Raw genomic sequence first — 23,549 nt, forward strand, 5'->3', positions numbered from 1 at the left:
ACCCTCTACCTCCAAGATCCCTAACGCATTTTAAAGTCAGTAGTTAAGAGTTTTATGGTACAACGCCGTAACATAAAGCTCATAACTAAAGTGCTAAAAAGTACACTAACACCCATAAACTACCTATTAACCCCTAAACCGAGGCCCTCCCGCATCGCAAACACTAAAATAAATTTTTTAACCCCTAATCTGCCGCTCCGGACATCGCCGCCACTAGAATAAACATATTAACCCCTAAACCGCCTCACAAACACTAGTTTAATATTATTAACCTCTAATTTGCCGTCCCTAACATCGCCGCCACCTACATTATACTTATTAACCCCTAATCTGCCGCCTCAATGTCGCCGCCACTATTCTAAATTTATTAACCCCTAAACCTAAGTCTAACCATAATCCTAACACCCCCTAACTTAAATATAATTTTAATAAATCTAAATAAATCTAAATAAATCTAAATAAAATTCCTATCATTACCTAAATAATTCCTATTTAAAACTAAATACTTACCTATAAAATAAACCCTAAGCTAGCTACAATATAACTAATACTTACATTGTAGCTAGCTTAGGGTTTATTTTTATTTTACAGGCAAGTTTGTATTTATTTTAACTAGGTAGAATCGTTATTAAATAGTTATAAAGTATTTAATAACTACCTAGCTAAAATAAATACAAATTGAAGTTCAATCCTATTGGCTGATCCATTCAGCCAATAGGATTGAGCTTGCATTCTATTGGCTGATTGGAACAGGAAAAGAGCTAACTGCCCTTTAAAGGGCAATGCCCATCCAAATGCCCTTTTCAGGGCAATGGGGAGCTTAGGTTTTTTTAGTTAGTATTTTATTTGTGGGGTTGGTTGTGTGGGTGGTGGGTTTTACTGTTGGGGGGGGGTTTAAAGGTAAAAGAGCTGATATCTTTGGGGCAATGCCCCTCAAAAGGCCCTTTTAAGGGCTATTGGTAGTTTAGTTTAGGCTAGGGTTTTTTTTTATTTTGGGGAAGCTTTTTTTATTTTGATAGGGCTATTAGATTAGGTGTAAATAGTTTAAATATCTTGTAATTTGTTTATTATTTTCTGTAATTTAGTGTTTTTTTTTGTGATTTAGCTAATTTAATTTAATTTATTTAATTGTTATTAATTTAGTTAATTTATTTAATTGTAGTCTAGTGTTAGGTGTTATTGTAACTTAGGTTAGGTTTTATTTTACAGGTCAAATAGTATTTATTTTAGCTAGGTAGTTATTAAATAGTTAATAACTATTTAATAACTATTCTACCTAGTTAAATAAATACAAACTTGCATGTAAAATAAAAATAAACCCTAAGCTAGCTACAATGTAACTATTAGTTATATTCTTGCTATCTTAGGGTTTATTTTATAGGTAAGTATTTAGTTTTAAGTAGGAATTATTTAGGAAATAATATTAATTTTTATTTAGATTTATTGTAATTATATTTAAGTATGGGGGTGTTAGGGTTAGGGTTAGACTTAGGTTTAGGGGTTAATACATTTAGTATAGTGGCGGCGACGTTGGGGGCGGCAGATTAGGGGTTAATAAATGTAGGTAGGTGGCGGCGATGTTAGGGGTGGCAGATTAGGGGTTAATAATATTTAACTAATGTTTGCGAGGCGGGAGTGCGGCGGTTTAGGGGTTAATATGTTTATTATAGTGGCGGTGATGTCCGGAGCGGTAGATTAGGGGTTAATAAGTATAATGTAGGTGGTGATGATGTTGTGGGCAGCAGATTAGGGGTTAATAACAATAATGTAGGTGTCGGCGATGTTGGGGGCAGCATATTAGGGGTTAATAAGTATAATGTAGGTGGCGGCGGTGTCCGGAGCGGTAGATTAGGGGTTAATAAGTATAATGTAGGTGTCGGCGATGTTGGGGCGGCAGATTAGGGGTTAATAAGTGTAAGATTAGGGGTGTTTAGACTCTGGGTTCATGTTAGGGTGTTAGGTGTAAACATAAAATGTGTTTCCCCATAGGAATCAATGGGGCTGCGTTACTGAGTTTTACTCTGCTTTTTTGCAGGTATTAAACTTTTTCTCAGCCGGCTCTCCCGTTGATTCCTATGGAGAAATCGTGCACGAGCATGTACGCCAGCTCACCGCTGACTTAAGCAGCGCTGGTATTGGAGTACGGTAAGGAGCACAATTTTGCTCAACGCTCACTTCTTGCCTTTTAACGCCGGGTTTGTAAAAACCTGTAATACCAGCGCTGTAGGTAAGCGAGCGGTGAGAGAAAACTGCTCGTTAGCACCGCATAGCCTCTAACGCAAAACTCATAATTTGGCAGAGTGGTTCCAATCAATTTGCAAAAAGCTTTCCAAAAAGTAGAGATGAATTGTGGACCTCTGTCGGAAACAATATTCATGGTAATGCCATGCAGTCGTACCACATGTAACAGAAAAAGAGACGATAATTCTTGGGCAGATGGTAGTTTCTTTAAGGGTACAAAATGAGCCAGTCTGGAAAATCGATCCACCACAACCCAGATAACGGTATGATGGTCAGAAGGAGGGAGGTCCACAATGAAATCCATTGTTATGTGTGTCCATGGTTGTTTGCGAATTGACAACAGTTGGAGTAAGCCATTAGGCAAGGATCGGGGAGTCTTATTGGCAGCACAAGTCATGCAGGCTTTCACATAATCCTGAGCATCAGACTTCATGGTAGGACACCAAACATGTTGAGAAAGAAGCTTAAAAGTTCTTGTAAAACCAGGATGCCCTGATAGTTTGCTATCATGAACCCAGGATAGCACAGGGGTGTGAAGGTGCAGAGGTACAAAGAAGACATCAGAAGCCGCAGGGCTTCAGTAGGCTTTTTAGACTGGGCACATTGCAGTCTTTGGAGAAGAGAGGTGTTAAGTTGAACAACCACACAGGAGGGGGGTATGATGTGTTCAATAGGAGCTTCAAAGGAATCACTAGACTGAGGAAACGGATGGGAAAGGGTGTCAGCCTTTTTATTATTGGTCCCAGGAAGATAAGAGACCACAAAGTTAAAATGAGAAAAGAATAAGGCCCACATGGCCTGTCAAGGATTGAGTCGATGAGCAGTCTCTAGGTACATCAGATTCTTGTTTTTCAGTGATAATCTGAATGGGGTTGGCAGTACCCTTTAGACAATGACGCCATTAAGTCAGGGCCATCTTAATGGCTAAGAGTTCACAATTACCCACATCATAAGTCCTCTCTTCAGGAGTAAAGCTTTTAGAGAAAAAGGCTACAGGGTGCAACTTGGAGGCTAAAGGATCCCTTTGGGTTAAGACTGTTCCAGCTCCAATCTTGGAGGCGTCAACCTCTAAAGTGAACTGCAGGTCAGGATCAGGATGGCAGAGCACAGGAGCAGAACAAAAGGCCTTTTTCAGATGAGAGAAGGCATCCATGTCTTTTTTTTCCCCAATTTTTGCAGTCTCTGTTACGTTTAGTCAACTCAGTGAGTGGAGAAACTATTTGGGAAAAAAGTTCTTTATAAACTTGCGGTAATAATTGGACAACCCTAAGAATCTCTGCAGTTCTTTTAATGAGGTGGGTTGAGGCCATTCCAGAACTGCTGTGAGCTTAGAAAGATACATGGCAAAACCCTCCTTTGAGATGACATAGTTAAGGAACTGGATCTGAACTTGGTCAAACTCACATTTCTCCAGTTTAGCTACCAGAGAATTGTCTCTGAGGCAAAGAAGTACCTGTCTCACATGTTCATGATGCTCCTTAAGGGTGGAGGAGAAAATAAGGATGTCATCCAGATAGATGATGACAGTGTGATTGAGGGGATCACGGAAGACATTGTTAACAAAGGCTTGGAAGACTGCAGGGGCATTACCCAGCCCAAAAGTCATTAGTAAGTATTCGTAATGACCTGATCTTGTTGAAGGCAGTCTTCCATTCATGCCTTTGGAATATACGAATAAGATTGTACGCCCCACGTAGATCCAACTTAGTGAAGTAATGACCATTTTGGAGCGAATCATAAAGTTCAGCGATTAAAGGAAGAGGATAGTGATTCTTGATAGTGATGTTGTTTAGGGCTCTTTTGTCGATACAGGGTCTGAGCTCACCATCCTTCTTACTGATGAAAAAGAAGCCAGCCCTGGAAGTAGAAGAGGAAGGGCGAATAAAACATTTAGCTAGGCTCTCTTGAATATAATCCTCCATAGCCTTGGTTTCAGCTTTGGAGAGTGGATAGGTCCTCGCTTAAGGAAATGGAGCTCCAGGAAAGAGGTCAATTTTGCAGTCGTAAGGACGGTGGGGTGGCAGTACATCAGCTGCTTTCTTTTTAAACACACCTGTAAAATCTGCGTATACTTAGGGAAGGCTTGAAGGGGTCTGTAGACTGGCTATTGGGATGTGGTGCAGAGGAGTAACCTTATCCAGGCAGGAGAGGAAGCAGGATGTACCCCAGGAGGTCAACTGTCTCTCAGTCCAGTTGAATTGCGGGTTGTGTATACGAAGTGAAGAATGACTGGCTGTGCTGGGGAATAAATGACATCAAACTGCAACTGTTCGGTATGAAGGACTCCCACAGTCAGGGTTAGGGGTGCTGATTCAGATTAACCATGACTCAAGGGGAGTGCAATCCACAGTAGTTATTTTGAGACATTGTTTTTTCTGCAGAAGAGGCAACCCTGACTGAATTATAAAACAGTGATCAAGAAAATTTCCAGCTGCCCCTGAATCAATGAACGCTTGAGCGTGGACAGAATTCTGAAGGAAGGAAAGGGTAACAGGTACCAGGATATGAGAGGACTGAGGGGATTTAGTAGAGACCACACTTAGAGGTACCCCAGTTGTATCCCCTATGCATTGGCTTTTCCTGGCAGAATATCACAGTTCTTTAGTTGGTGTGAGTTAGAACCATAATAGAAACACAGTCTCAATCTCTGCCTTCTCTGTCTTTCAGATGCTGTGGGTTTGACGGAGGAGAGATCCATAGGTTCCTCTACAGAGGTAACTGGAGGTACTGAAGGGGTAGAGGATGGTATAGAGACCGGACGAGTAGAAGGACAAGAGGGAAGGATTCTACGAGTTCTGTCTCTCTCAGCTTGTCTTTCCTGAAAGCGAGAATCTACACTGAAACAAAGTGTTATGAACTCATCTAGGGAAGAAGGAATGTCACAATAGGTAAGCTCATCCTTGGTGTGCTTATGCAAGCATCTCCTAAAGGCTGCCTTGAGAGCACTGCTGACCCAACTGGTCTCAAGTGCCAAGGTGGGAAACTTGATGGCATATTGTGCCACAGTTCCATTGCTCTGGCAGAGATCCAAGAGAGAATACTCTGCAGCAGAAGTGCGGCCGGAGGTCCCAAATATGGAAGATAATGCAGAAATGAAGGCATCAGCATCTTTCAGGAGTTAAGCGTCCTGTTCCAAAAGGGGAGAGACCCAGGCCAGGGCCTTGTCTTTCAATAAAGAAATTACAAAAGTAACCCTTGACTGATGAGACTGGAAGGTGTGAGGATCATTGCGAAAGTGCAGCCTGCACTGGTTGAGAAAACCCCTACAGTCGGTAGTACCATCATTGGTATCTGGGGTATACTTCCAGGAGCAGGGGAAAAAGGTGCAGCACTAGTAGCAGAAACCAGCTGTGTAACTACAGGAGTAGCGTTCTTCTCTGCAACCAGCGAGGAGAGCATAGCAGAAATAGCTTCTAGTTTGGAATCCACATTCTGCAGGTGTATTGTATGGGTTCCCAGCATCTGTTCCTGAAGAGAGACTGCTCTTACTACCTCATTTGGGTCCATGGCCCAAGTATTATGTAAGACTCGTGTGATATCTCTCTATCAGACCAAACTTGGCCAGTAGTCTTCTTATCCCGGCATCAAGTGGAATGATAGGAAATATCCCAGAGCACAGAGAGTTTGTGAATTGAGGTAAGCAGTACTCACAGTAAGTAGGGTAGTTCTTCACAGCAATAAGTTGAATGCAGATGGAAAAAACCCAACGGCAATACTGAATTGCTGAGTTTAAGCAACTCAGCCCGATTTACAGTCCATAACACTTCATGTCTATTGTACACTCTTTATTACTTCAAACCCCTTCTCTCACACCTTATCTTCACTTGCGATGAAGTATTATACAGGTGGCTCATCCGGGAACCGGAGGATATACAACCACACTGCCAACGCGATCCTATACCACTCTTCTCACTGGACCGTCCTGCTGTGAATTATGCGCCGGGCTCTGATGCAATAGGGACGTCATCAATGCACCAGCGGGTCACGGGTTGCTGACAAGTGCCAACCCTGGCTTCTATCCAAGCTCCTAGTGTATCTGATTTCAATCACCTATGTGGGTTACTCCAGCAGCTGCATACAAAGGACCGAAATATGTAAAAGGACTCCTCTATGCTATTTTCAGTATGCAAGAAAAAAAAACGGAAGGCCCCAAACGCAGCTTGCTAAAAAATCCAATACTTTATTACAGAATTAAAACAGCATTATACAAATAAACTGAATAAAAAGACAGAACTTGTCTAAAGCATTTTGGCTGTCATGTTGCCGTATTCATAGACCTGAGGTCTATGAATACCGCAACATGACAGCCAAAACACGTTAGACCAGTTCTATCTTTTTATTCAGTTTTTTTGTATAATGCTGTTTTAATTCTGTAATAAAGTATTGGATTTTTTAGCAAGCTGCGTTTGGGGCCTTCTGTTTTTTTTTTCTTGTAATAAATAATTGCCTGCTGGCCAATAAAGCAAAGGGGAGGAGTTGCTGTGTTTTGGATACTATTAAACAGAGATGAATGTAAAAAACTAACAATAATAGCACTCAGACAGTCTAAGGTGTTAAGTAATCACTTGTCTATAAACTGGCAGTAAACTAATGGGCCAAGAAAGAGTTAGCCTATATTAATAAAGGCGAAGGCAGAGTCTGACAACAGGAAGGTAATCCAGAAGTATAGCAATTTAGGGGTAAACCAATAGAAGGACCAGGAACGGGCAGGATTACAGTTCAGAGGTAAAGCAGTAGAATGGTCAGACAGTCAGAGTTCATCAATGATAAGGCAATCAGTAATACAAGGATTAAGCAAGCAGAGTGGTCAGACAGGCAGAGTTCAGCAACAGTGTAGCAATCCAGCAGTTCAGGAGTTAAACAGGCAGATTGGTCAGACAGGCAGAGTTCAGCAACAGTGTAGCAATCCAGCAGTTCAGAGGTTAAGCAAGCAGAGTGGTGAGACAGGAAGAGTTCAGCAACAGTGTAGCAAACCAATAATGAATGTACATAAAAATCACAATATAAACAAAATATAAATATAAAACAAAGTGACATAAATGTGAAAAAATAAAATAGGTGTGAACTAAAGAAAAAGTTCATTCAATAAATGGAAAGATATGGCCGTTCCTAGAGGGATCTCCTGGAAACGATGTCTTCAAGATAATCCTCAAATGAGATGAGAAGAGAAAAGATACAACATAGTGTAATTCTGTAACACCAACTTGAAACACTTGTAGTAGACAGACATATGATTACTCACATTTGGTGGAGCTAATACAAGCTCAATGGAATGCGCACACCTACTTTATACTAGTAGGCAAACAATATCTCACACGATTATAGTATAAAAAGTCTATTTATTTAAAATCTTAAAAAAACGTCATAAATGCAAAGTGAACACCATTGTTCAAAGGGATCAGAATGACAATACAATGATTATCACAGTTTGGAGTAAAACATATAACCAGATGAATGTGGGTGGAAGGTAGAAACTTAACCGCTAACCAGCTACAAACTTGTATTGGCAAGGTATTACTCTGCCCCTGGCGTCACTAAGCACATTTAGACGTGGTGGTGAGATAAAAGTTCCTAAAAGTTCCAACGTATGTTTCGCTTTGTAGCTTTGTCAAAGCTGCAAAGTGAAACATACGTTGGAAATTTTAGGAACTTTTATCTCACCACCATGTTGAAATGTGCTTATTGATGCCAAGGGTTGAGTAATACCTTGCCAATACAAGTTTGTGGCTCATTAGCGGTTAAGTTTCTACCTTCCACCCGCATTCATCTGGTTATATGTTTTACTCCAAACTGTGATAATCATTGTATTGTCATTCAGCTCCCTTTGAACAATGGTGTTCACTTTGCATTTGTGATGTTTTTTTAAGATTTTAAATAAATAGTCTTTTTATACTATAATTGTGTGAGATACTGTTTTCCTACCAGCCTGCAGAAAGTAACGTTCACAAAGTGCCCCAATACTTAGATTCACAGAGGCAACTGCCCTTGAGGGGGAAAAACAAAAAATAAAAAGAAAGCAAAAAGAAAATAAACAATGGTGCACATAACACATCTAATAGTGTGACTATGGAATCCAGGACAGGAACATACTGGGCATAACACAGCATAAGCCGCAATAAAACTGAACAAAAGCATAAAAGAAAACAGCAGCAGGGCCGCTTACAGCTACCTACCAGGGTCAACATCAACGGACATTAAGTTAACAGGGGTCCAAGACCTCCTAGGGAATAATAAGCATAAGCCCCTAACAAGCAAAGAACACTAAAAGCCCCACATACATAAGGCTTTATACAACTAAGAGGAAAGAAGCTAATTGACACAGTTGCTGATCCTGAAGAGCACTCATAAGCAGCACACTGCAGGGCAAATAAAACTAAGCACTAAGGGAACATACAAGCATTTAACCGGTGGCCAGGTCCCCAAAGGTGCTGTATTGGATTGAGATCTGGTGACTGTGGAGGTGATTGGAGTACAGTGATCTCATTGTCATGTTCAAGAAACCAGTTTGAGATGAGTTGAGCTTTATGACATGTTGCATTGTCCTGCTGGAAGCAGCCATCAGAAGATGGGTACACTGCAGTCATAAAGGGATGGACATGGTCAGCAACAATACTCAGGTAGGCCGTGGGATTTAATCAATGCTCTATTGGTACTAAGAAGCCCAAAGTGTGCCAAGAAAATATCCCCCACACCATTACACCACCACCATCACCAGCAAAAACCATTGATACAAGGCAGGATGGATCCATGCTTTCATTTTTTTTATGCCAAATTCTCACACTACCATCTGAATGTCCCAGCTGAAATTGAGACTCATCCGACCAGGCAACGTTTTTCCAATCTTCTATTGTCCAATTTTAGTAATCCTGTGTGAATTGTGGCCTCAGTTTCGTATTCTTAGCTGACAGAAGTAGCACCTGGTGTGGTCTTCTGCTGCTATAGCCCATCTGCTTCAAGGTTCGACGTGTTGTGGCTTCAGAGATGGAATTCTGCTTACCTTGGTTGTAACGAGTGATTATTTGAGTTACTGTTGCTTTCTATCATCTTAAACCAGTCTGCCCATTCTCCTCTGACCTCTGACATTAACAAGGCATTGTCGTCCACACAACTGCCACTCACTGTATATTTTCTCTTTTTGGAACCATTCTCTGTAAACCCTAGAGATGGCTGTGCGTGAAAATCCCAGTAGATCAGAAGTTTTTTAAATACTCAAACCAGCCCGTCTGGCACCAACAACCATGCTACATTCAAAGTCACTTAAATCTCCCTTCTTCCCCATTCTGATGCTTAGTTTGAACTTCAGCAAGTCTTCTCCACCACATCTAGATGCCTAAATGCATTGAGTTGCTGCCAAGTGATTGGCTGATTAGCAATTTATGTTACCAAGCAATTGAACAGGTGTATCTAATAAAATGACTGGTGTGTGTGTGTGTGTATATATATATATATATATATATATATATATATATATATATATGTTAATATATGTGTACATATATATTAATGTATTTATATATGTATTTACAGTCATATAGAGGCAAGTGTATATTTATAGGAGGGCACTGAAAGCAATTCCCTAGAAAGGTAATATGAATTATCAATACAACCTTAATATCTAAAATACAATTTATTCGGGTACTACTCCGAAATCTTGTCTGTTTCAGCTGCGTATATCATCACAGCTGGGAACCGTGAGTGAATACCCGCTGGCTTGGCACCTATCAAATCACGAGAAACACATCACGTGATCGGCTCCGTGGACGCAAGGAGAACGCTGAGGTAAATCAGAAGTGAATGAGCTAGCTGTGAGAGTGGCTTGCTACGTTCAGTAAATCCCATTAACAGCTAACCCTGAAGAAAGAAGAGCCTGTGAGTATCACTGATTATCTTGTGGATTGCCCCCTTTGGATTTCGGATCTTGCTATTTGCACAATATTGTGGACATATAATAGGAGACATTTTACAATAACAGGACACTTTTCTTCTATCAGCATATATGATCTGTCTCACGACTTTAATAGGTGGTAATTTGTTTGCACGGAACATAGCCTATGAATGTTTTTAGGTTTGTATGCAACTAACTATTAAGAGTCATATCTGATTATTTTTATTTCGCTGTGATTTGGATACACTTTTAAAGATAACGGACTGCAGCCGTTGCTTGGGAGACATCCCATATAACCCAAATAAATTGTATTTTATATATTTAAATTGTATTGATAATTCATATTACCTTTCTAGGGGATTGCTTTCAGCGCCCTCCTATACATAAACACTTGTCCTTATATTTTTGGAACCATCAGGGAGGCTTCAACTAGGAGAGGCTTGCCCCGCATCTTTCTACCTCTACCACACCTCTATATTTTTTCTCCAATTTTACAGTCATATTTACACATATAAAAACATGAATATATATGTACACATATAGAAACATATATATATATATATATATATATATATATATATATATATATATAAAAGTGTATTATAACCCTTTGCCATTAAATAGATAAAACATATATATGCAATATTCATATTTAATAAAGATTTTAACTATGTATTTACTGTAAAAATGTAACATTAACTAATGCGAATATGCTATGTTGTATGCGAGATGGGTGTTTATTTTTTTTTTCCAACAATTTGTTTTCTCTATTGACTTCTATGGGGAAGGCAAAAGGGCGATGGGGTTTGCGCAATCTCAGGATTTTTTTTTCCACTTTTTTATTCTCCATTGATCTCCACGGGGGAATACATGCATGCACACATGAAAAATTGGCCCGTAAAAAGCCAAATATAGAATACCACACGTGTGATAACAATTTCCATCATAGAAGTCAATAAAGCGAAAAAACAACAAACTCGATCCCATGTTCTCAAGTGTTCTTCACATAGCAGAATACGTTCTATTTATTCATAAATACATATTTCCACATATATCTGATGGTATTTTGGTACAATATATATATCTATAGCTATATATATATATATATATATATATAGACTCCAAATAAGTGCACTCTCACTTGCCAACCCAAACACAGACCAGGGTGCTTAACAAAATATTCAATCTGGACAAGGATAAGCACTCACTGGATTTAAGCACAACAAATTATTTATTCGGCAGTGATGTTTCGGGGCAGTCACCCCTTCCTCAGACAGGTCTGAGGAAGGGGTGAATGCCCCGAAACGTCACTGCCGAATAAATAATTTGTTGTGCTTAAATCCAGTGAGTGCTTATCCTTGTCCAGATTGTATATATATATATATATATATATATATATATATATATATATATATAGATGCGTTTATATAGGTATATATATATATACAGATATATATAGGCAGTGGTGTAACTAGAAACCACAGGGCCCAGATGCAAGAATCTAAGAAGGACCCCAACCCCCAAAAAATGTGAATTTGATACATATCTTTTTTAAGATTTAACACAGAAAAAAATAATTGTGAAACAGAAACAGATTACATGTCTACCAAAGGGGGGTACCCTGTGCCCACAGTCTGTGAGGTGGTCTGACCCCCTATTACTGTAAATAGTGACACTGTTTAACCCACCAGTACTGTATATAGTGAGCTGGTGACACAGTCTGTAATCTGCTGGTGAGATCGCTGGCATGACACTACCCGCCCCAGTACTTTATATAGTGATCACAGTAGTCTGTGACATGGTCCAGTCCCCTTGTACTGTATATAGTTGTACTGTATAGTGACACTGTTTACCCCCGGCCACCCCCCATGCTGTAGTAACAAGGTCTGTAATCTGTTGGTTCCACAAACATACACACACACACACATGCATAAATACACACATAGTCACATACATGCATACATACATACACACATAAACACAAACATACATGCATAAATATACACACACATACTGTACATACATACAAAAATAATGATATAGCTGCACCACCAACTGTATTAAAACATCATGATTTTATTGTGCCACTTAAAACAGACAACGTTTCGGACCCATGTCCTTATTCATGTCTAACATACAACTCTAAAAACAAACCTTATAAAGGCTGCGGCTCCACCCACCACACCTGTTCTCACCTGTGTTCACTTAATACAAATTTTTTTGTTTTGCTTAATGCCATCTAGTGGTCATTATTTACATCTCTTATTACATTTATCATATTTTTTCAACAAAGGACATAAAGAGAAGAAAAACTTTTTTCATCATTGTTAATCATACATCAAGTAAATCAACCCAGTACACAAAATAATTGAATACACACTTATTGTCATTGGTTATTGAATTGCAATATACTATTTTCAAAAGATAACATAAAACATAAAAAAAGAGATTTTTTCTTTTCTTAACTCTTTTTAAACATTGCTAATTCAAATATCTTTTGAAGAAAAGCCAATTTTAATTGATTCCCTTCCAATTAGATCTTGTTAAATGGTCATCTTGAAGAAATAATTATTTTTGGAACTATTAAACCATTGCCAAGAACGTCCTTCAACAAAGGATAAAAAGCAAAAAGGCCAGCCAAAAAATCTTTTTTATATAAAATTTATGCCAGTTCTCAAATCTTTCTACATAGTCAGCACTAAATTAAAAAAAGGATATCAGCCAAATAAACTTAAATTCCAATATATCAAAAAAGACTTTCAACAAAAGATATCAAAAGAACTGAGTAAATACAACTATCCGTATCCCTGAAACTTTTAAACCAAAGAATTCTTTTGAAAAACCTGCTAGTTAAACTGCTATCAAGTGCCTAATCATCCATATTTACTGACATACACTCCAGTCCATTTCCCTATTCATTCCATTGGGTATCATAGTCCACAGTTCATGAATCCAATATAATTCTCTATACTTTAACAACCTCACCCTATTACCACCCCTCCTAGGTAGACTTATATGTTCCAACACCTGGAATCTAAGCTGATTAATCTGGTGTCCAGCAGTGATAAAATGGTGGGATACAGGAGCATCCAATTTTCCTGTCCTGATATTACTTTTGTGTTGGTTGATACGTTCCCGTACCTTCTTGGTGGTCTTGCTCACATACCTTAAACCACATGGGCACTTAATTAGATATACCACGAACTTAGAGTTACAAGTATAGTAATCCTTAAGTTTATATTTCTTACCCGACGAGGGATGAGTAAAAATGGGGCCTTTAATGATACTATTGCAGTTTTGACAATTAAGGCATGGAAAACATCCCAAGTTTGTATGCCCAATGTGTCCCTGGTTATTAATTCGACCCCTTGGGCCCACATCAGCTTTAACCAATGTATATTTAAGGTTCCTACCCCTTTTAAAGGCAGCCATGGGGGGACTAGAGAATTCCTCAACATTTGGATTAGAAATTTGTAAAATATGCCATTGTTTTCTTAGTACTTTTTGTATTTGGTTACTCCAAGGAGGGTATTCATTAACAAAGATCATTCTGTTATCCTTCTTATTTCTCATTTTGTCCTTAAGTAATTCTGTCCTAGGGATCTGCAGTACATCCTTAATCCCCTGCTCAATTAAGTTACTTGGGTATCCCCTCTGTTTAAAGTGTTCACCCATTTCCAATAATCTTTCTTTTACCAAATTTTCATCTGAGACAATTCGTCTTACTCGCATAAATTGGCTTTTGGGTAAACTCTTTAGCAGAGCAGGAGAATGCGCACTCTTATAGTGCAATAGATTATTGTAATCTGTCTGTTTTTTAAAAAGATCCACAGCTAACAGCCCATCTTGTTTGTACACTGAGGTATCAAGGAAATCAATCCTTTCCTCACTTATGGTCAGTTTGAACTTTATATGCTGTGTAGCACTGTTGAGATCATTAACAAACTGTTCCAGGGTTCCAATGTCGCCCAACCAAATGCCAAAAATATCATCTATATAGCGCCACCATGTGGCGCCATATAGATGAAACAATTGATGGTTATAAACAAAATACTCTTCAAATGTGTTCATATAAATATTTGCATAGGTTGGGGCGACATTGGAACCCATGGCCGTGCCCTGTAATTGCAAATAAAAGTTATCTTGAAAAAGAAAAAAATTACATCTCAATACAATATTCAAAAGATCCAGAACAACGTTTCGCTGATCATTATTGATAGTTATATCCTGATCCAAACACCTATTCACAGCCCCTACACCCGCCTCATGAGTGATTGAGGTGTAAAGGCTAGTTACATCAAGACTATAAAGTATACCTTTGTTGTTCTCAAGAGCTATGTTCTGTAGTTTATTGATGAAATCTCCTGTGTCCCTGATATAAGAGGTGGAATGTGTATAGGGTCTAAGAACTCTGTCTAGATAAATATAGGCTTTAGATAGTGTAGAGCCTACCCCTGCCAATATGGGGTGGACAGGGGGTTTTTCCAAATTTTTATGGACCTTTGGGAGTGTATATAGTACAGGTATAATGTCCTCTGTATCCAAAATAAATTTTGTTGTCTTGTTGTCAATCACCCCAAACTTCTGAGCTCTTAAAACACATGCTTCCAACTCTTTTTTTACTTTAAAGATTGGATTCATTGACCACAATTGATATACTTCACCATCCGCCAACTGGGCCAAAATTTCCTGTATATAGTAATCCCTCTCAAGGACCGCTAAAGCACCACCCTTATCAGCCTCCTTAAAAATATAACCTGTATTCTCTTTAAGACTCCTAACATTGTTCCAATCCTCTCTATTAAAGTTAAGATTTGAATGTATACATTTAGGGTAACCCCTTTCTATATTTCTACAGAGTTTTCCTATGTCATTCTCAACCAATTGTATGTATGTACTCACACCTTGGTTCACTGTTTGTGGCGTGAAGTTGCTTTTATTATATAAACCTAGTGAATTAAGCCCAAGTCTGTTACATACATTATCCTTATTGACAGAGAAATTTATATTACCAACATTTCCCTCTGTAAAATGACACTTTAATTTCAGGGATCTAAAAAAAGTTTTTTTGCAATGTGAAGGTATCAAGTCTCTCCTGTGTCGGACAAAATGAAAGTCCTTTAGACAATGTCTCATGTTCCCCTTGTCTCAGAGGGTGGGTGCTCAAATTGAGCACTACTGACCGTGTTTGCTGCATGTCATCACCCGGTGTGTGCTCCTGCCTCCACCCCTCTGGCCCCTCTGACCTCTCCGGCAGTTCCCGATTCCTCCACCGCCTCTGATATCTCCTGCCGCCCCATCTGCATTGCCGCCTCTTTCCGGATCGGAGTCCCCCCACCCTGAATCAGAGGTTTGGCTCCATGAGCCTGCATACTCGTCCCTAGCTTCACGGCGTCTGTAACCGGAGCTAGCTCCACGGGCACTTCCGGGTCCACTTCCGGTCCGTCCTCCAAAGCCCTGGTATACGGTTCCGGACTGATAATCCCTTTCATCTCGGTTCCACTTGTTTCATTTCCTCTCTTGGATCTCTTCCTTCAGCTTGAGGACTTCCTTATCGACTGCCTCTATGTATTGCAGTAGGGCATCTGGAGAAAGGTTAGTTTGGAGTTCTTCCATACATACATACAAACAGACACACACACACACATAAACACAAACATACATGCATAAATACACACACACACACACATGCATACATACACACACATACATACACATGCCTATAGGTTTAAGTTTCAGTTTAATTGTACATTACAGTCATCAACCTTTGAGGTAATGGAATAACACATCTTTATTATTATTATATTAAATATAAATCAAATATCAAAGGAGCCTAAATCAAATGTTTCATAGAGGGAGGAACAAGAATTGAAATTCTATGAGCCATGACTTCCTGACCCCATGGGTTGTTTTATGTTACCAAATTACCAAGTTAGTATTTTAATAATATCACAGAGACAGCAATATTTAACCCTTATCTTGCAAATTATTTAACCACTTGATTGGCCACAATTCCCATGAATGATGCACAGTTGTCAATCCAATTTATAGCAGTTTGTTTTCTTGGTAAAATAACTTTTTATACATTTAACATAATTTCTATCAAAATAAATACATAAATAAATAAAAAACATCTGTAATGGAGAGATACTAGAATGAAAGTCTGCTTTTATTTTCTTGTAGTTAAAACTTACAGTACTGACACTAACAGGCAATGTCACAAATGTAGTATGACATTGGACCATTCAGATATAATTAAAACCATTTTAGTGTTCTGCTACTAAATATGAAAATCTAATGTTAGCAGGGAAAAAAGCATCTTGTAGTATATTGAGTTGTTATGAAGTTATTTATTTTCCATTACACCTATGCAGCAGTGATTTTTCTCCTTGGCTGCCCATTTGCACTGAGCCATGCTTTTTATGGTGATTACCACCCCAGCCAGTACTATGTGTAGTGTGTGACTAAGAAGTGATACAATCTGGTGCAGCCCTGATATTCCCTTAAAATACTCAGCCTCACCGGTTGCGGCCATTGTGCTACTGACCACCTGACAGCTGTCCAGTCCACTACTCCAGTTACTGGTTCAATTTAATCAGCCTGGCAGCCTGCCACAATGCCACTCAGCCTCACATGGACTCACCACCACTATCTGAGTAGCTGTCTCTAGCCGCCCTCCTCGATCATTTCAGTATGCAGATGACGACTCTCAGCATTGAGCACATACGTCAGGGTATACACCCACCTAGAGATTTACTATACGATTGAGGATTGGATAGATTTTTACACACCCTCGGCTGAGGTCACTGACGGCGTTTGTAGAGCCGTTACTTGGATGTACTGAACTCCATGGTCTTTTTCTCAAGATTCACCACATATCCCTTGTGATCAGATAGTATTATACACATATACCGGCTTATAATTAAAATGATTGATAGGTACTAACGAAATATGTCTATATATAGGGACAAAAGAACCGGTAGATTGTTATTTTCTTGAAGGATATACCTTTTTGACATGTGATCATTTGGCCTTTTAGATGCTATGGCCTCTAGTTATCAAGCTCCGTAAGGAGCTTGATGGCCCCTGTTTCTGGTGAGTCTTCAGACTCGCCAGAAACAGCAGTTATGAAGCAGCGGTCACAAAGAACGCTGCTCCATAACCTGTCCGCCTGCTCTGAGCAGGCAGACTGACATCGCAGGATATCAACCGGATCGAGTACGATCGGGTTGATTGACACCCCCTGCTGGCGGCCTATTGGCCGCGAGTCTGCAGGGGGCGGCGTTGTACCAGCAGCTCTTGTGAGCTGTTGGTGCAATGCTGAATACAGCAAGCGTATTGCTCGCCATATTCAGCGAGGTCTGTCGGACCTGATCCGCACAGACCTTGATAACTTGGGGCCAATGTCACTTTTGTGGGCTGGGTTGGGGTCACTGCATCTGCAGGATGGGCTTATGTCCTTTTACACATTTTTTATTATTATATATGGGGGTTTAGAAATCAGTCTGATGTGGCTCTTTTATGATATCACTAATAGCAGTTTGCAACAGCTGTGTTAATGATAGAGTGTGGGAGTTAACTAATATGTGTTTACAGATGGGATTGGTTATGGGGAAGGGGGTGGGTAGGCTTGATTAACCTATGATAAGTTTTTTATGTGTATATAGCAAGTGTATCCATTTTTATATTGTTATTGTATAGCCTGAGGAAACAGCCCTAGAGGGCTGAGAAACGTGTTACTTTGTTTTTGTTAAATACTTGTCTTTGATTCACTTGCTGCTTTATTGTGGACTATCTTGTTTGGATACACGCCGTGCGGCTGGCATTTGGAGTCTACCTAAGCCTGAGCACAGTCTACTGGGTGACTGAGAGGATCCAGTTTGCCTATACTGCACCTGGAGGTGTGCTACTTATTGTGAGTTTGACCAATAATTGCAAATTAATTTTTATATTTAAAACTGTACTGCGCTATGGGTGCTGTTTTTCATCACCCACAGGAATAGAAGTCTGGTCTGCTGTTCTGCTACCACCTCCTGATTGTGTTCTTTGCTGCTATCACCTGAGTTTCCTCATTGTGGATACACAGTGAGCTGGACCACTGCTAACTGTTCCAGCCTGTGCCACTTGCACCTTAGGGTGCTCTATTTTTGTGAGTACCACTTCACATCTCATTGTTCTACCCCTGTGTATACATTACTAGGCCATATTGGCGCCTCTGTGTCTCCTCTTTTCCAGATCTACTACCATCAGGGATTGACCATCTTTTTGACAGAGTGCTGCCTCCAGTTGGATTGTGAACATTAAGGACTTTGTTTTCATTTTGGGTTTTTTTTGTTGTTGTTTATTTGTCTGTATTCCTAGTCTTTACTTATGTGTTGTGTATAGTATAATATATTATATCCACCTTAGTGATTCCACACGATAGGTTTTTGTTATAGGAAGCGCCCCCTATGGGAATAGTGTTGTTTACTTTTCCACTTTTCTCTTGTGCCTCTGGTCTTCACTTGTCTCTCACTCAGTCCCTCACACTAACTGACTACACGTGCAGTCACGAGCCGATTGAGCAGGCTACAAGTGCAGTCAGTCAGGAGCGGAGCCAATGTGCATGCAGCATGCCAACAGCCAATGCCAATCACAGTCAGTCAGGCTCAGAGTCAGGGATCATGATGGAAGTTAACTAAGTTCCGGGCGCGGCCAATAGGTAAAACAGAAACACTAACCTCTGTAGTCAGAGACAGAGACACTAGTGAAGCATCACGTCACACTCACAGTGTAGACAGCGGCAGGTCAATGTTTTTTATTGGGAAAAAATATATATATATATATATTATTTTTTTTCTGAAGCCGGGCCCTCTACACGGTAACAATTCCAGCGTAAAGCAACCACGTTTACTTTTAACTTGTAATACATGCGGTAAACCCAATGCGCACAAACAACCGCGATAAACCCCTTTTCTCTTGCGCAGAACTGTTAATGCACCATTCCTAATCTGGTTTACATGTCATAAAGACGGTGTGATAAGTTATAAAATCTTTGGTATCTGAATCATGTATTTAAAGCCTCCACTTGGTGGCTAAGGTTTTCTCATAGGTTACATTGTGTTTTCTTCCTGCAATATGTTAGTGGCAATTCAGTCATATTATATTGAAATCTCAATCCTAATTATCTGTTGAACATATAGCTCATATCTTATTTTAGGGCTTTCAGTTATGTTTTTTAATAACCTATATACGCCTTTTGACTGGTGATGAGTATAGTGAGTCTCAAACTGGTTTCTCTCATTTATTGAGATTTGAAGATAGCATTGACACAAGATATGCAGTATTTATTGTAAACATAAGCTGAGTACTCATATTACTTTTAGTAATCCACTGGTAAATCGTTTAGGCTATATACTTTAGGTACATTTGTGCCCAAATTTGGTTTTATGGTGACCGTGAAACCTTTCAGATAGATCTTTTTAGCCGTCTAGAATGCAATTATATATGGTTTATAGCTTTGTATATCCCATGCCCCATATTCAAAAGCCATGCAACTGCATCACAACATAGATTTGGTTGTATACATATTGTGATACTGAGAACGGAGAGCCAAATAGGCTAGGAGAGACTTAAGGGTTAAGGCCTGCAGGTAGAGGGAAGAGTAAGAAGAAACATTTCTGAGTCTGCAACATTGTTGCTGTTTGAGGGGAGTGTCACTCCTACCTGTTAAAAATGCTCTGAACCAGGCTTGGGGCCTCTTCTTCCTTTGGGACAGCTGCAAGTCTTTTTCCCTCCCTGACTCTGGTTTGGCGGCATGAGTAATTATGGCCGTTAGGGCGGTTCTAGCATCCCCATGGCGAAGTTAGGGTTAATCGAGCCATTCTTTGTAAGTCCATGGCCCATACTGTTTTAGCTTCCCTTGTTAGGAAACCGGCACTAAACGGCAAGTACCAACAAGGGTTGAAGTACATCATTTACACTCTGAAGGCCTGTCTCATCTCCGATATAGAGGTTGGGGTGAAGTAATTGCCAGACAGCAATGGCTGGGCCAAGCCTTAGGTAATTGTGAGGAGCCCAGCTTTTGTTCTTGGGTCTTTGCAATTCTCGATAACCTCATTACCTCTATCCTGAGCGCAGTGTTCCTTCCTGCTGCCCCTGGCCATTGACATCCTGTTGTGTTGAGGACACTAATTTTAGAACTCACTTGCCGCCATCCAATTTTCAGCCGGTTTATGGTTGTCAGTTTTAAAAGTTGAATTTTAATAAAATTGCCAGTGATGGTTTTACCCTCCACTCTTGTGTCAGTGTGGTATTTTAAGTTATTTAGTTAAGTGTTAAGTTAACTAAGTTATGTTAAAAGGACACCTTATCTGGTAGCAACCAGCTAGGCCTTTTACCCTTATGTGAGCTATTAAAAATTCTGTTGAGATGTCTTATAGTTTTACTTTGCTATATAGGAGAAATATTATTGTGGACTTAGTGGAGCCCGAAAGTGGTTTAGTTTATATATAGGAGGATAAAGTCTACTTATATATCATATTAAACTTTAAAAAGTGAGTACATATACTTTAAAAGTTGCTGATTTTTCTAGTCTATTGAGGAGTGTGTGTATATATATATATATATATATATATATATATATATACACTGCTCAAAAAAATAAAGGGAACACTTAAACAACACAATGTAACTCCAAGTCAATCACACTTCTGTGAAATCAAACTGTCCACTTAGGAAGCAACACTGAGTGACAATCAATGTCACATGCTGTTGTGCAAATGGGATAGACAACAGGTGGAAATTATAGGCAATTAGCAATACACCCCCAATAAAGGAGTAGTTCTGCAGGTGGTGACCACAGACCACTTCTCAGTTCCTATGCTTTCTGGCTGATGTTTTGGTCACTTATGAATGCTGGCTGTGCTTTCACTTTAGTGGTAGCATGAGACGGAGTCTACAACCCACACAAGTGGCTCAGGTAGTGCAGCTCATCCAGGATGGCACATCAATGCGAGCTGTGGCAAGAAGGTTTGCTGTGTCTGTCAGTGTAGTGTCCAGAGCATGGAGGCGCTACCAGGAGACAGGCCAGTACATCAGGAGACGTGGAGGAGGCTGTAGGAGGGCAACAACCCAGCAGCAGGACCGCTACCTCCACCTTTGTGCAAGGAGGAACAGGAGGAGCACTGCCAGAGCCCTACAAAATGACCTCCAGCAGGCCACAAATGTGCATGTGTCTGCTCAAACGGTCAGAAACAGACTCCATGAGGGTGGTATGAGGGCCCAACGTCAACAGGTGGGGGTTGTGCTTACAGTCCAACACCGTGCAGGACGTTTGGCATTTGCCAGAGAACACCAAGATTGGCAAATTCGCCACTGGCGCCCTGTGCTCTTCACAGATGAAAGCAGTTGCAAACTGAGCACATTTGACAGACGTGACAGTCTGGAGACGCCGTGGAGAACGTTCTGCTGCCTGCAACATCCTCCAGCATGGCCGGTTTGGCAGTGGGTCAGTAATGGTGTGGGGTGGCATTTCTTTGAGGGGCCGAACAGCCCTCCATGGGCTCGCCAGAGGTAGCCTGACTGCCATTAGGTATCGAGATGAGATCCTCAGACCCCTTGTGAGACCATATGCTGGTGCGGTTGGCCCTGGGTTCCTCCTAATGCAAGACAATGCTAGACCTCATGTGGCTGGAGTGTGTCAGCAGTTCCTGCAAGACGAAGGCATTGATGCTATGGACTGGCCCACCCGTTCCCCAGACCTGAATCCAATTGAGCACATCTGGGACATCATGTCTCGCTCCATCCACCAACTTCACGTTGCACCACAGACTGTCCAGGAGTTGGTGGATGCTTTAGTCCAGGTCTGGGAGGAGATCCCTCAGGAGACCATCCGCCACCTCATCAGGAGCATGCACAGGCGTTGTAGGGAGGTCATACAGGCACGTGGAGGCCACACACACTACTGAGCCTTATTTTGACTTGTTTTAAGGACATAACATCAAAGTTGGATCCGCCTGTAGTGTGTTTTTCCACTTTAATTTTGAGTGTGACTCCAAATCCAGACCTCCATGGGTTGAAAAATTTGATTTCCATTTTTTAATTTTTGTGTGATTTTGTTGTCAGCACATTCAACTATGTAAAGAACAAAGTATTTAATTAGAATATTTAATTCATTCAGATCTAGGATGTGTTATTTTAGTGTTCCCTTTATTTTTTTGAGCAGTGTATATATATATTATAGAGGGTCCTCACATACCTACAGTAGTCTGAATATCTTCTCCAAATTATAGTACTGTATGTAGCCCATTGTAGACTCTCCATAATACATATATTTACCTCCTGTTGGTATGTTATATTTTCAGGTGAATGATGTATATTTAATATAAATAAAATTGAAAGTTTTGATTTGCTTAAGCAGCTTTTCTAACTAATATTTAGCTTTTCTTCAGTATCTGACAGACAACTATATTCAGATTGTTTTGTTTTGACCTATGTCTGTACATTGAATTGTACAATTCAGATGTATGTCTGTTATGCTTTATTCCCTGTATGTCCTGAATGTCTGTTATGCCTCAATAAAAATGATAAAAAACAAACAAACTCTACTGAGCAATATAGTTTAAAGCTACATCATGATTATTTTCTGTGATGGATCAGTAGTACCATTAAAGTAGTATTTTGCATTCTTGACATTGCACCTTGAATTATCTTGATTTCCCTACACTGTGTTATATAGGTCATTGTTACTCATAGGATTCTCCTAGAGCAGTGATGGCGAACCTTGGCACTCCAGATGTTTCAGAACTACATTTCCCATGATGCTTAACATGACTACAGAGTGTCTAAGCATCATGGGAAATGTAGCTTTGAAACATTTGGAGTGCCAAGGTTCACCACTGGCAACATAGAGTACTTACTGATTAGGATCTCGATTGAGAGGTGTATTGAATTTTCTCCATAACTGCCTTTAGTGAGGTTTTAGGCCCAAAAGAACCCATTGATACTTTAAATATTTGATCCCCCTCGTTGATTCTTCTATGTTAATTGGGGAGGTTCAAAAGTAGCCTCATGAGTCAGGTGGAGGGAGTACTATGTTATAGAGAGTATTGAAATTACCTTTGTCTCTTTATCTATATATGTACTTAAAGGGACAGTCTACACCAGAATATTTATTGTTTTAAAAGATAGATAATTCTTTAATTACACATTCCCTAGTTTTGCATAACTAACACAGTTATATTAATACACTTTTTACCTCTGTGATTATCTTGTATCTAAGCCTCTGCAGACTGCCCCCTTATTTCAGTTTTTTTTTACAGACTTTTAGCCAATCAGTGTTGGCTCCTAGGAACTCCACGTGCATGAGCACAGTGTTATCTAAATGAAACACATGAACTAACACCCCCTAGTGGTGAAAAACTGTCAAAATGCCCTAAGATGA

This window comes from Bombina bombina, chromosome 3, assembly GCF_027579735.1.
Source record: "Bombina bombina isolate aBomBom1 chromosome 3, aBomBom1.pri, whole genome shotgun sequence".
Classification (NCBI taxonomy): Eukaryota; Metazoa; Chordata; class Amphibia; order Anura; family Bombinatoridae; genus Bombina; species Bombina bombina.